Source organism: Cucurbita pepo, chromosome 10 (genome assembly GCF_057944985.1).
Source record: "Cucurbita pepo subsp. pepo isolate OVF chromosome 10, ASM5794498v1, whole genome shotgun sequence".
NCBI lineage: Eukaryota > Viridiplantae > Streptophyta > Magnoliopsida > Cucurbitales > Cucurbitaceae > Cucurbita > Cucurbita pepo.
In genome coordinates, this window is record NC_141807.1 from 13,812,499 (window position 1) to 13,826,007 (window position 13,509).

The 13,509-nt window shown below is 36.8% G+C and overlaps 1 long non-coding RNA gene and 2 other non-coding genes across 3 annotated transcripts; 1 reads left to right on the forward strand and 2 right to left on the reverse strand.

Moving 5' to 3' along the window:
- Positions 1–2,385: 2,385 nt before the first annotated feature.
- LOC147790767 (uncharacterized) lies at positions 2,386–3,656 on the forward strand. Its single transcript, XR_015422771.1, has 3 exons — positions 2,386–2,539; positions 2,633–2,710; positions 3,288–3,656. It is a non-coding gene; the product is annotated as an uncharacterized LOC147790767 (long non-coding RNA).
- Positions 3,657–9,007: 5,351 nt separating this feature from the next.
- TRNAF-GAA (transfer RNA phenylalanine (anticodon GAA)) lies at positions 9,008–9,080 on the reverse strand. Its single transcript has one exon. It is a non-coding gene; the product is annotated as a tRNA-Phe (tRNA).
- A 3,035-nt stretch (positions 9,081–12,115) lies between these two features.
- TRNAF-AAA (transfer RNA phenylalanine (anticodon AAA)) lies at positions 12,116–12,190 on the reverse strand. The gene has a single exon. It is a non-coding gene; the product is annotated as a tRNA-Phe (tRNA).
- Positions 12,191–13,509: the final 1,319 nt, after the last annotated feature.

Below are 13,509 nucleotides of genomic sequence, written 5' to 3' on the forward strand. Positions count from 1 at the left end.
TTGAAGAAATATATGGAGAAAGTTGTAGTAGGTTTTTAGTGTTTGCTCTATCTCTTTTAACCATTGAATTTCTTTTATAGTCTTTATGTTTTTTTACATAACTATAGGGTTCTATTTACGGTAAACTTGTGATAATTTTTGTCAAATTATATATTTGAATACCTAATACATTAAGATATAATATCTTATTTAAATAATATTAAAATATCGTAAAACATCATAATATATGTTTAATTAATATGAATCTCATTCAAATTGCAAAGATATATTTATATTTAATGTTTATGATACACATCAATTATTTTAATATTCAACATATTGAATACATTAATATGTTTTGATATTATACTTGAAGACTATAGGAACTTGTTAAGAGGACCTGCGAGTTACGTTGGCCCACAATGCATCTCATGGACGATGCAAAACTATGGTGGTGCTTGAAGGTGAATGGTATAAAAAACTGGTCATGCACCGAAAAATCATGGGAAGGCCATCGATGGAATTGAAGCAATCGACGGTCACCTGGATGGGTTTCCAATCAAAGACCTAATGTTTGATGTTGACTCTTTTGAAGAAAGATTCACACGATCGAACAACAAGAAACGTGGCGGTAGCTTTGAGAACTCTATCACACACATAAAACAACGTGTCAAAGAGTTAGACATTACACAGAAGATCATGCTGAAACTCTTTAGATATCGGACAAAAGACTCGAGGACAACTACACCAAAAATTCATTGTCGTCCAGCGGTTAGGATATCAGGCTTTTATCGATGAGACCCGAGTTTGATTCTCGACAATGAAACTTTATTTTCTTATTTCTTTTATTTTATAGTTTCATCTTTTGTCACCAATTATATTTAAACTTTACCTAGGTTTAAGAGGCACTATAATGAATGAGTAAAATAGTATCTTAAATTCAAAAGACTTTTATGAACTTTGAACCTTTGTTTGTCACCAATTATAATTAAACTTTAACTAGGTTTGAGAGGCACTATAATGGTCAAGTTCAATAGTATCTTAGATTAAAAAGACTGTTATGAACTTTGAACCTTTAATAGTGTTATGTCATAGATATTTGGTTCAATTTCAATAAGTGAGGTTGAGGTGATTCAAATGGTTAATGTGATAATCTGGTCATTTTCAAGGTCTCTTTTGTTGAACGCCATCATGACTGAGATGACTGAGATGAGCACCCGAGTGAATTTGACAAGGAGGGTCATAGAGAACCACACCCCAAGCCAAGCTCATGTTGGGCTTAACAAACTGAAAATCCAAAAACACAAACCCTTAAATGGGAACCGGGATGCTAAGGAATTAAAAAACTTTATTTTTGACGTAGAACAATACTTAAGGTTACAGGAACTTGCTCATAGGACCTAAGAGTTACGTTGGCCACAATGCATCTCATGGACGGTGGCGCTCGAAGGTAGATGATATAAAAAATGGGTCATGCACCATAAACTCATGGGAAGACCGTTGATGGAATCAATGCAATCGATGCTCCCCTGGATGGGTCGCCAATCAAAGACCTGACGTTTGATGTTGACTCTTCTGAAGAAAAAGCCACACGATCGAACAGCTCGAAATGTCACGGTAGCTCTAAGAACTCTATCATACGACCTGAGAGTTTAGGGCTACAGGAACTTGCTCATACGACCTGAGAGTTACGTTGGCTGCTATGCATCTCATGGATGATGCAAAACTATGGTAGTGCTCGAAGGTGAATGGCATAAAAAATGGGTCATGCACCATAAACTCATGGGAAGATCGTTGATGGAATCGATGCAATCGACGCTCCCCTGGATGGGTTGCCAATCAAAGACCTAACGTTTGATGTTTACTCTTTTGAAGAAAGAGCCACACAATCGAACAGCTCGAAACGTCGGGGTAGCTCTGAGAACTCTAACACACACAGGGAAGGATGTGTCGAAGAGTTAGACATTAAGCAAAAGATCATGCTAAAACTCTTCAGTGATCTGACAAAAGACTTCAGGACATCTACACAAAAAATATATTGTTGTCTAGCGGTTAGGATATCTAGCTTTCACCACGAGGCCCAGGATCAATTCTTGACAATGGAATATTATTTTCTTATTCATTTTATTTTATAGTTTCTATCTTAGGTCTTGTTGAACGACATCATGGTTGACAAGTTGGGCTGTAGAGAACCACACCTAAGTCGAGTTCATGTGGGGCTTAACAAACTAAAATCCAAGAACACAAACCCTTAAATGGAAATGGGGATGCTAAGTTTTATGTAGAACAATACTTGAAATGTAAGGCCCGAAGAAAAAAAAAAATTTGGTTACAATAGGGGCAAACTAGTCATTTCGCCCTTATTAGTTGAGGGGTCTGTTTTGGCTGAGTTAAAATGGGGAAGAGGGAAAGAAGATTAGGGTTTTGAGGAAGGGGAGGAGATCGGATCAGAACCGACGCCGGAGAACCGAGTCCCCAATCTAAACCGTTGAATAGCTCGAGGCAAGGTGCTCTCACGAATCGCACCTTCCTATTTCGACAAAACGTTCAAGAACTTCAGGTTAGTCCACGAGTATCTACATTGAGAAGTCATCAAGATTTTCGTGTGCTAGTAACGTTTTGTGTTGATCCTTGGACTCTTACCCCCCAACAGCGCTATCTGGTTAAGTTCTGAAGTGAAGGCGGCCAAGATCGGCGTTTGAATCGGAGTTTAAAGATAACGTGATTTTCGGTAAGAACTTGTGTTTTTCTCCGAATTTGAACTCAAATAATAAGATCTGTGATCATCAGAAAAATTTAAGAAAATTCTTTCCAAGGAGTAGAATATGAGGTCTACAAGTTTCGTGAAGAAAATTTAACGAATCGGATTACGGATTGGAAGATAAAAAAATCGGGAGAAAATTGATTGAAACGGGAAAGAGACCTGGAAAATGAAGGCAGGAGAGAGGGTGGAGGCCGCCACGCGTCGGACGGCGTGCGGAGGAGAGCGGCGGAACCGGTGATCGACACGTGTCGATCACCGGCTGGTGAGGCGCGTCCTCACCCGGCAGCGGGCACGCGTCAGGCGCGCGGACCCGGCCGGCCCGACCGCGCTGCACGCGAAGCGCCCGACCCAGCGTCTCTGACCCGCGCCTGTGCGGGGGAGAAGCGCGTAGGGCACGCACGCGTAGGAAGCGCGCGTAGTGACCTTCCCGGGCGCGTGCGTCGCGCGTGGGGGCGCGTGAGGCACCGTTTTTCTTCCCATTCGGTCTCTGTTTGCTTGTTTTCCGACCCGATTTTGATGTTGACCCTATTATTATGTGAATTAGGACCTGTGAAGAAAATTCCAGAATTGTTGGAATCCATTCCGTCAAGAAAACTCGAACTCGGGAAGGCACGCGTCGACCAAGTAAGTAGCCATTTGGACTTCCACAAGCAGTACTTGTAGGAACCGCTAGGAACAAGCATGCATGCTACCACCTATGAAATTAGCTAGCCCGACTTAGCGTCTTATTATAGAAACTGCGAATGTAAGATGATTATGGAAAGCTAGATACAAAATGTGTATTAAATCTGTTTTGGTTGGGACTCTGATAATGTATGTATGCATGAGGAGGTTGGGAAACTTGTGAAATCTGCGCTCCGGGTAAAGATGGACGTTATCTTCCCGTTGAGCATGTTTGATAATTTTGCATGAACTGCTGCGTGTAAACTCTATTGTATGATGATTGTTTGGATTATCTTTCTGGATGAATAGGAAGAAATTATGAGCTTTATTAGGATGCTTATGGCTAAATTAGCTAGACGAGACCCTGGATTGGGGGACCTCTAGAATACCGTGCAATTAGACCCGTGAAATGATTACCGGCGGAACCAGAACCCAGAATTCCAAACCCGATAGGTTTGTGACACCAGGCACGAGAATCCTAGAGAAACACGAATCTAAGTCTAAGGCACCAAGTTCCACCCTAGAAAGAATAATAGGTCACCACGGTAACTGTAGGTAGCCCATTAGGGTTGAGCAGTGAAGATAGTGTCATCAGAACCTCCACTTCCCTCTCTCCTCCGATACCATACCGTCGGGACAGAGCTCCGGTACGGTGATCGTTGAGCTTTGCAGATCCGGATAGGGAAGTGTGACAGGTGTCCAGACCTAGTGGTGATAGCTAAGGGGTCTTCTGAACAGGACTCCTGGGCCGTAGAAACCCGTCCCTGAGCGGGGGACGTGGAGCCACCTAGGATGACTCAGTAGCTGACCGGCACATAGGGGGTCGCACCCCGTTTTGTGGATGTATGGTCCCGTGTGAGGGTCGTCAGTTAACCTCCACGGTTGATGTTCAGAGAGAGAGTCACGTATTCAGATCCAGCCATACGATCCCCTCAGATTTGCTTATGAGGTCGCGCCTCCTCAGGACACTGATCAATTCACTGCATAAGATGGGCAAGCCTTTTATGATACCGAAAGGAGAGTTGTAGCTTAGATCACTCTCCTTAGAAACCCGAGAAAGATCGTGGTTACCTACCAAGATAAGGATGCGAAAAGAGCCTACAAGTAGGCTGCTTACTGAGTATATTTTTATACTCACCCCTTTCTCCCCTTTTTTTTCAGGTACCAGTCGATACGGGGAGGTGTTCGAGAGTTGTGCGGTCACAGAGGGGTGTCGTTCCGGAGCGTCAGTCCTTGGTCGGTCTTTTAGAGTCCTTTGTTCGTTTTCATATTTAGAGTCTTTTGTATTTTTCTTCATAATTGTATTTTCCATTTGAAATATTTGATTTTAATTTTGTATTTCATTTTTACATTTGCAACTTCCTTTGTAATATTTTCGAAACAAATCTTCTTTCTCTTTTGTTTTAATTGAATGGTATTTTTTATCCTTTTACTTTGCTTTTCTTTTCTTTTATTTTCTTTTTGTTTGTTTTCGATTTCGTCCTTTTAGTCACGAGTTCGATTCTTCGAAGCCTCGAAAATCGGGTCATGACATGAAGGTTACAGGAACTTGCTCATAGGACCTAAGAGTTACGTTGGTCGCAATGCATCTCATGGACGATGCAAAATTATGGTGGCGCTCGAAGGTGAATGGTATAAAAAATGGGTCATGCACCATGAACTCATGGGAAGACTGTTGATGGAATCGATGCAATCGACACTCCTCTAGATGGGTTACCAATCAAAAAACTGACGTTTGATGTTGACCCTTTTGAAGAAAGAGCCACACGATCGGACAGCTCGAAACGTCGCGGTAATTCTAAGAACTCTATCACACACATGAAAGGACGTGTAGAAGAGTTAGACATTACCCAAAACATAATGCTAAAACTCTTCAGCGATTAGACAAAAGACTCCAGACAACTACACCAAAAATTTATTGTTGTCTAGTCGTTAGGATATTTTGCTTTCACCTAGGAGATTCTGGTTCGATTCTTTGAAATGAAATATTATTTTCTTATTTATTTTTATTTTATAGTTTCATCTTCCGTCACCAATTATATTTAAATTTTACTTAAGTTTGAGAGTCACTTTAATGGTGTTCAATAGTATCTTAGATTAAAAAGACTTTTATGAACTTCGTACCTATGTTAGTGTTATGTTATAGATATTTGTTTCAATTTCAACAAGTGGGGTTGAGGTGATTATGTTGTTAATGCGATAATCCGGCTATTTTCGAGGTCTCTTGTTGAACGCCATCATGGCTGAGATGAGCACCCGAGTGAGTTTGACAAGGAGACCCGAATTTAAACTTTACCTACGTTTGAGAGGCACTATAATGGTCAAGTAAAATGGTATTTTAGATTAAAAAGACTTTTATGAACTTTGTACCTTTGTTAGTGTTACTTTGCACCTTTGTTTGTGTTACTTTGTACCTTTGTTAGTATTATGTTATAGACATTTGGTCAAGTTCAACAAGTGATTTAAATGGTTAATGTCACTTTATTTGATTCAAATTGTTAATGTGATAATCCAATTGAACAGTTACCGGTTATTTTCAAGGTCTCTCTTATTGAACGCCAACAAGGCTGAAATGATTGAGATGAGCACCCGAGTGAGTTTGACAATGAGGATCAAACACCTGACATTCAGATCTTGAGTTTGACGCTCTCCCTAGTAAGTTATCCCCATTAATATTAAAAATGAAAAAAAAAATGAAAATTCATAAGTTAAGGTATTTTCATTAATTCATTGAAATTTTAAAAATAAATAATCTATAATTTTAGATTCATTAGTCAAGCTAAACTTAGTCGAGTTATGCAACTTGAATTAGGTGCGGTGAACGTGGATCAAATACGTGACTTTCAAATCTTCAGTCTGACGCTCTTTCTACTGAGCTATCTCCGCTAATAATGAAAATAAAAATTCATAAGTAAAGGTATTTCCGCTAATTAATAGAAATTTTAAAAAGAAATTATCTTACATTACACAAATGGAAGTGGTGTTGAAGAATTGAACATTACACAAAAGACCATATTCAAACTCTACAGCAACCTTATAAAAGACTCCAAGGCAACAATATGAAACATCCCTAAGGATATTGACTTTCACTTAGGAGATCCAGGTTCGATTCTTGACTATGGAATTTTGTTTCATCTTTGGTCATGAATTATATTTAAACTTTACCTACATTTGATTTGCACTATAGTGATGAGGATGTTAGGAACTTTATACCTTTGTTAGTGTTATGTAATGGGTATTAGGTTCAAGTTCAACAAGTGGAGTTGAGGTGATTCAAATGGTGAGTGTGATAATCCAATTGAACAGTTCTGTTTCCGGGCGTTTTGAAGGTCTCTCTTGTTGAATGACATCATGGCTGAGATAAGCACCCTAGTGAGTTTGACAAGGAGGATGGTAGAGAACCACACCCCAAACCAAGCTCACGTTGGACTTAACAAACTGAAGATCCAAGAACTTAATGCATTTTATGAGAATTGGGATACCAAGGAATTTTTAAACTTTATATTTGACGTACTGTTACTTGAAGGCTATAGGAACTTGCTAAGAGGACCTGAGAGTTACATTGGCTGCGATCAAAACTATGGTGGCGCTCGAAGGTGAATGATATAAAAAATGGATTATGCACCATAAACTCATGCGAAGATCTTTGATGGAATCGATGCAATCGACGCTCCCGTTTGAGGTCGACTCCTTAAAAGAAAGAGTGACATGATCAAACAACTCGAAACATGGAGGTGCCTCTGAGAGCTCTATCACACACATGGAAGGACATGTCGAAGAGTTAGACATTACACAAAAGACCATGTTGAAACTCTTCAGCGATCTGACAAACGACTCCACGACAACAACATGAAAATTTCATTGTCGTCCAACGGTTAGGATATCTGGCTTTCATCCATAAGACTCGGGTATGATTCCCAACAATAGAATTTATGGGCACTATAGTCATTGTAACAATTTCTTTTTTTACTTTACTATATTACGTCCTTTCTTTTGTTGATTTTGCAAAATCAAGACATTATTTATGAAGTTTTCTATGTTTGAAATAAATTTGGTTACATAATTTTCTTATTTGTATTGGTATCTTTAAAATTTATTTGTTTCTTTGAAAGGTATGAATTTACAACTTACGTGTTCCATTTTTCATATTATGTGGGTACATTTGCAAATTAAACAAAGTTAGTTTAGGGCTTTAGGCAAATGGTAGTAATTCGAATTTTTAACCAAAAAAAAAAATATATATATATTGATAAATGAAATGGAAACAAATGAATTGGAAAACATTAAAAAATGATACATGAGATGGAACAGGTGGTTGTCAGACATAAAACTGCTAAATATCCTCTACCAATAGGAGTGAAAGGCATTGTTGCTACGTGAAACTAGCTTAATGCGGTTTCTTCAATAATAAGAGTGGTAACATAAGAGTGGTAACATGCATTTGGAAATGAATCCACACTAAAATAATTAAAAAAAATTAAATTTTTTTTTAAAAAACTAGTCTTATGACACTTCCTTCAACTCCAACCGAGGTAAACTAAGGATTCCTTCCCCCAAGACCCATGACCCAACTCCCAACTTGGAAATGATAAGCTATAGAATCATTTCAAGAATCTTAATGGATGGGTTACAAACTCACATTACCAATCTCGACAACTGGACGTGTCATCGGTGATAGAAGAACGACCGCATCAGAGCAAGTCATGGGGATAGAAAATCCCGTTGAAAGATGATAGACCAATCGTAATCTTCAGCCCAACGATCTAAGCTTTTGTAGAAGCGAAAACCCTTATATTAAAGAAATTAACACCTCCTTGTACAAAATTGGGATCAACAAGAGATAAAAGCTAGAATTAGATGATGAGATCCAAGAGTGAGAAGCAAGATTTGGAACCTTTTTCTAAATTGGGTCATTCCACAATCGAACTTGATCACGGTTTGATTCAATGACTCAGATGCAATATACCACAAGAATTGCATGAAACTTAGAAACGACAAAGATATGCTCAGATTTCTAGGAGGGGAACGTCTCAACTTGAGAGATCAATTTCATTGATCACAAATATGCTTTTTACATGATAATTTGTGGGTATTTATAGTATCCCCACAAGATTTGGAACCTTTTTCTAAATTGAGTCATTCCACAATTGAACTTGATCACCGTTTGATTCAATGACTCAGATGCAATATACCAAAAGAATTGCATGAAACTTAGAAACGACAAAGATATGCTCAGATTTCTACGAGGGGAACGTCTCAACTTAAGAGATCAATTTCATTGATCACAAATATGCTTTTTACATAATAATTTGTGGGTATTTATAGTATCCCCACAAAAGAACTTGTGGCCGTGATATAGTTTTCATGTTAAGTTTTGCATGGAAGAAAGAAAGACTTGGGAAACAAGTGTCGTGAACGTGGAGATTAAAGACGTGACCTTCAAATCTTCAATATGACGCTCTCCCAAGCTATCCTCGCTAATATTAAAATTGAAAATTCATAAGTAAAGGTATTTCTGCCGGCTAATTCATTGAGATTAGATTTTAAAAAGAAATAATCACTAATTATTGAAATAGTAGTCAAATTATGACGTGAACCAAGTGCGATGAACGTGGATCAAACACGTGACCTTCAGATCTTCAGTCTGACGCTCTCCCAACTAAGCTATCCCCGCAACCATTAAAAATAAAAATTCATCAGTAAAGGTATTTTTGTTGATTCATTGAGATTTTAAAAGGAAATAATGACTAATTTTTTAGTGAATAGTCAGGTTATGCGAATAGAAACAGATGCGGTGAACGTGGATATCGAATACATGACTTTTAAATCTTCATTCTAACACTCTCCCGACTGAGCTATGCCCACTAATATTAAAAATGAAAATTCATAAGTAAATGTATTTGTGCTAATTCATTATATTTTAAAAAGAAATAATCACTAAATTTAGATTGAATAGGCAAGTTATGCAATGTGAACCATGTGCAGCGTTGATTAAACACGTGACCTTTAGATCTTCCGTCTGACGCTCTCCAAACTGAGCTATTCCCACTAACATTAAAAATGAAAATTCATGTCAAAGGTATTTTCGCTAATTCATTTTAATTTTAGAAATAAATAATCACTAATTCTTGGTTGAATAGTCAAGTTACAAAAACTTTTATTAGGTGCAGTGAACGTGGAACGAACACGTGACTTTCAAATCTTCAATCTGATGCTCTCCCAAGTAAGATATCCCCACAAACATTAGAAATGAAAATTCATTGCTAAAGGTATTTTTGCTGATTCATTGAGATTTTAAAAAGAAACAATGATTAATTTTTTATTTAATAACAGGTGCGATGAACGTGGAGATCGAACACGTGACCTTCATGTTGGATTTTATGCCCTAAAACTCATAGTTTGTAAACAAAAACATATTCTATTTTCAATAAAGTTATTATTGATGTTTATTCAGTAAAGATTATTATTGAATAAAGTGAATTTTACGATAATTAATCTAAATCCAATAAACTAAGAATACTCTATCTATAGTATGATTACTTAAACTATATGTAGAGACATAAGAGTGGATCAAGTTCAAGTATATTGTCAAAATGATCTATATTACAGGGATAAGGCTGAGTACCGTACCCTGGGGATAGTAAGGATGCGGCCCACTTTTGTATATGATATAAACAATGTGATTACTAAATTGTACATGTGGAGACATGCGAGTGAGGGCGTCCTATGCAATGAGTATTGCATAAGATCGGACCATGAAGAAAATCACTCTCACTTTATAACGACGTTTACTATTGAGACTGATTTTTTCACTCGATGACCTAGGTAACTCGACCTTAATCCTGAGCTAACTATGAACTCCTGTTTATTCAGAATTATCCTTAGATTTGCATGGGTGAGTGGTCCGAGTTCGCCAACTCAATAAGTCTCCCATTTCAAGGGTAAGACTGGGCGTTCCCTTAAGTACTGACTTAAGGTCTTGAACAAGGGGCCTCACCCTCTCATTGACCTGAGAGGGACTCGGTTTGGTGGTTGAACCACAAACCAATTGTTCATTAGAGGACCAGTGGAACTTAAGGAACAAGAAGTAACTTTAGGGGAATAACGGTAAATTGACCCAGCTCTAGTTACGAACAACCTCTGAAGGATAGACTCACTAATCATGGTTATATCAAATGGACAAAAATATATCTATAGTGAGGGGAGTGCAACTACTAGGCATTAGTGGAGTGTCCTAGTAGTCAACGAATGTTGGTTAACAAAGTTAATGAGTTTAGCTGGTTAATCTCGAATCGTTGGAGACCATGATCTATAGGTCCATTAGGTCCCCTGCTAGCTCATATCGGACTAAATCTTAGAACAGTGTGACGAGTGAGTTCGAAGTGTTTGAATTCAAATTAAGGAATATGCACTACACATATACGATATATTTAACCGAATTTTATTTTAATTACGAATTAAACAAAAAGAGAGAATTAGAGATATTTAAATAATATTTAAATATTTTAATGATGAATAGGGATTCATAATTGGTGGAATTAATTGGGTTTGACATTTGAATTAATGTTACATATTAATTAAATTGTGTAATCAATCCTTTAATATTGTTTTAATCTAAAATTAATTATTTAAATTAATTGTTGAATTAAAATGGAGAAAGTCAAAATGTTGACTCCACCTCATGGAAAAATTCATGTTTGAGTTAGTGGAATATTGAGTGTCAATATATGGTTTAACCAAACTTGCATGTTTGCCACATAATCCGACAAATTTGAGTGGAATTTTGAGTGTCAAAATTTGGTTTTACCAAACTTGTATGTTTGCCATATAAACCCTACAAATTTAAGTGGGATTTTGAGTGTCAAAATTTGGTTAACTCAAACTTGTATGCTTGCCACATAATCCCACAAATTTGAGTGGAATTTGAAGTGTCAAAATTTGGTAATCTCAAATTTGCATTAACATGCAAATATGACTCTCTGTAAATAGAGTGATCAAGGTACATGGAAATTCTTCTCGAAAAAATTGGAGAAAATCTCTCAAAACTCTCTCTTTACTACTAAATTCCTATCAAGATTAGTCACACACCGGATTCCACAATCCCATTCTAAGTCCGGAGAATAGTAGGGAAGACACTAGCGGTGGTTCGAAATTGGTTCTTGAACTACAAAAAGGTTAGTATTCAAAGTCATTGAGTTTAAATGCTTTTGAACATGCTAGCTAATTTATTATAATTGATGTACTTGGAGTCTCGAAAAAATTGGAGAAAATCTCTCAAAACTCTCTCTTTACTACTAAATTCCTATCAAGATTAGTCACACACCACCGGATTCCTATCAAGATTAGTCACACACCACCGGATTCCACAATCCTGTTCTAAGTCCGGAGAATAGTAGGGAAGACACTAGCGGTGGTTCGAAATTGGTTTTTGAACTACAAAAAGGTTAGTATTCAAAGTCATAAATAATCACTGATTCTAGGTTAAAAAAAGAATAGGCAAGTTACATAGCTTGAATTAGGTGCGGTGAACGTGGATCGAACACGTGACCTTCAGATTTCAATTTGACACCCTCCCAACTGAGCTATCCCCACAATCATTAGAAATGAAAATTCATCAGTAAAGATCTTTTCGTTGATTCATTGAGATTTTAAAAAGAAATAATAACTAATTTTTTTATTAAATAGTCAGGTTATACAAATAGAAACAGGTGCGGTGAACATGGAGATCGAACATGTGACCTTCAAATTTTTAATCTGACGCTCTCAAAACTGAGCTATCACCGCTAACATAAAAAATGAAAGTTTTTAAGTAAAGGCATTTCCCCTAATTTATTGAAATTTTAGAAAGAAATAATCACTAATTTTAGATTGAATAGTCAAATTATGCAACGTGAACCATGTGCAGTGAACGTGGATTGAACACGAGACCTTCAGATCTTCAAGCTCAACAGAGCTATCCACGCTAACATTAAAAATGAAAATTCATCAGTAAAGGTATTTTCGCTAATTCATTGAAGTTTTAAATAGAAATAATCACTAATTTTTAATAAGATATTCAAGTTACCCAAAGTATTTTCGTTAATTCATTGAAGTTTTAAATAGAAATAATCACTAATTTTTAATAAGATATTCAAGTTACCCAACTTGTATCAGGTGTGAACTAGAACACGTTAGGTATTTTCGATAATTCATTGAGATTTTAGAAATGAATAATGACTAGTTTTAGATTGAATAGTCGTGTTATGGAACTAGAATCAGGTGCGGTGAACGTGGAGATCAAACACGTGACCTTTAAAAAGAAATAATCATTGTATAGTCAGGTAATAAACGTGTATTACGTGCCATGAACGTGGAGATCAAACACGTGACCTTTAAAAAGAAATAATCACTGTATAGTCACATAATAAACTTGTATTAGGTGCGATGAACGTGGATGGTACACTTGACCTTCAAATCTTCAGTCTAACAATCTCCCAACTGAGCTATTCTTGCTAACATTAAAAATGAATATTCATAAGTAAAGATATTTTAGGTAATTCATTGAAATTTTAAATTTTTGATTGAATAGTGAGGTTATGCAACTAGAATCAGGTGCGGTGAACATGGATGGAACACGTGACCTTTAGATCTTTAGTCTCACACTCTCAAACTTAGCTATCCTCGCTAATATTAAAATTTCATAAGTAATGGTATTTTTGCTAATTCATTAAAATTTTAAAAATAAATAATCACTAATTCTGGGTTGAATAGTCAAGTTACAAAACTTGAATTAGGTGTGGTGAATGTGGATCAAACAACACGTGACCTTCAAATCTTCATTTTGACGCTCTCCCAACTAATATACTCATAAGTAGGTATTTCACACAACTTGAATTAGGTGCAGTGAAAGCACCAACTAAGCTATCCCCACTAACATTAGAAATAAAAATTCATTAGTAAAGATAGTTCCGCTAATTCATTGAAATTTTAAAAAGAAATAATCACTAATTTTAGATGGAATAGTCAAGTTATGCAATTTGAATCAAATTCGGTGAACTTGGATCGAACATGTGACCTTCAGTCTAACGAATTCATAAGTAAAGGTATTTCCGCAATTCATTGTA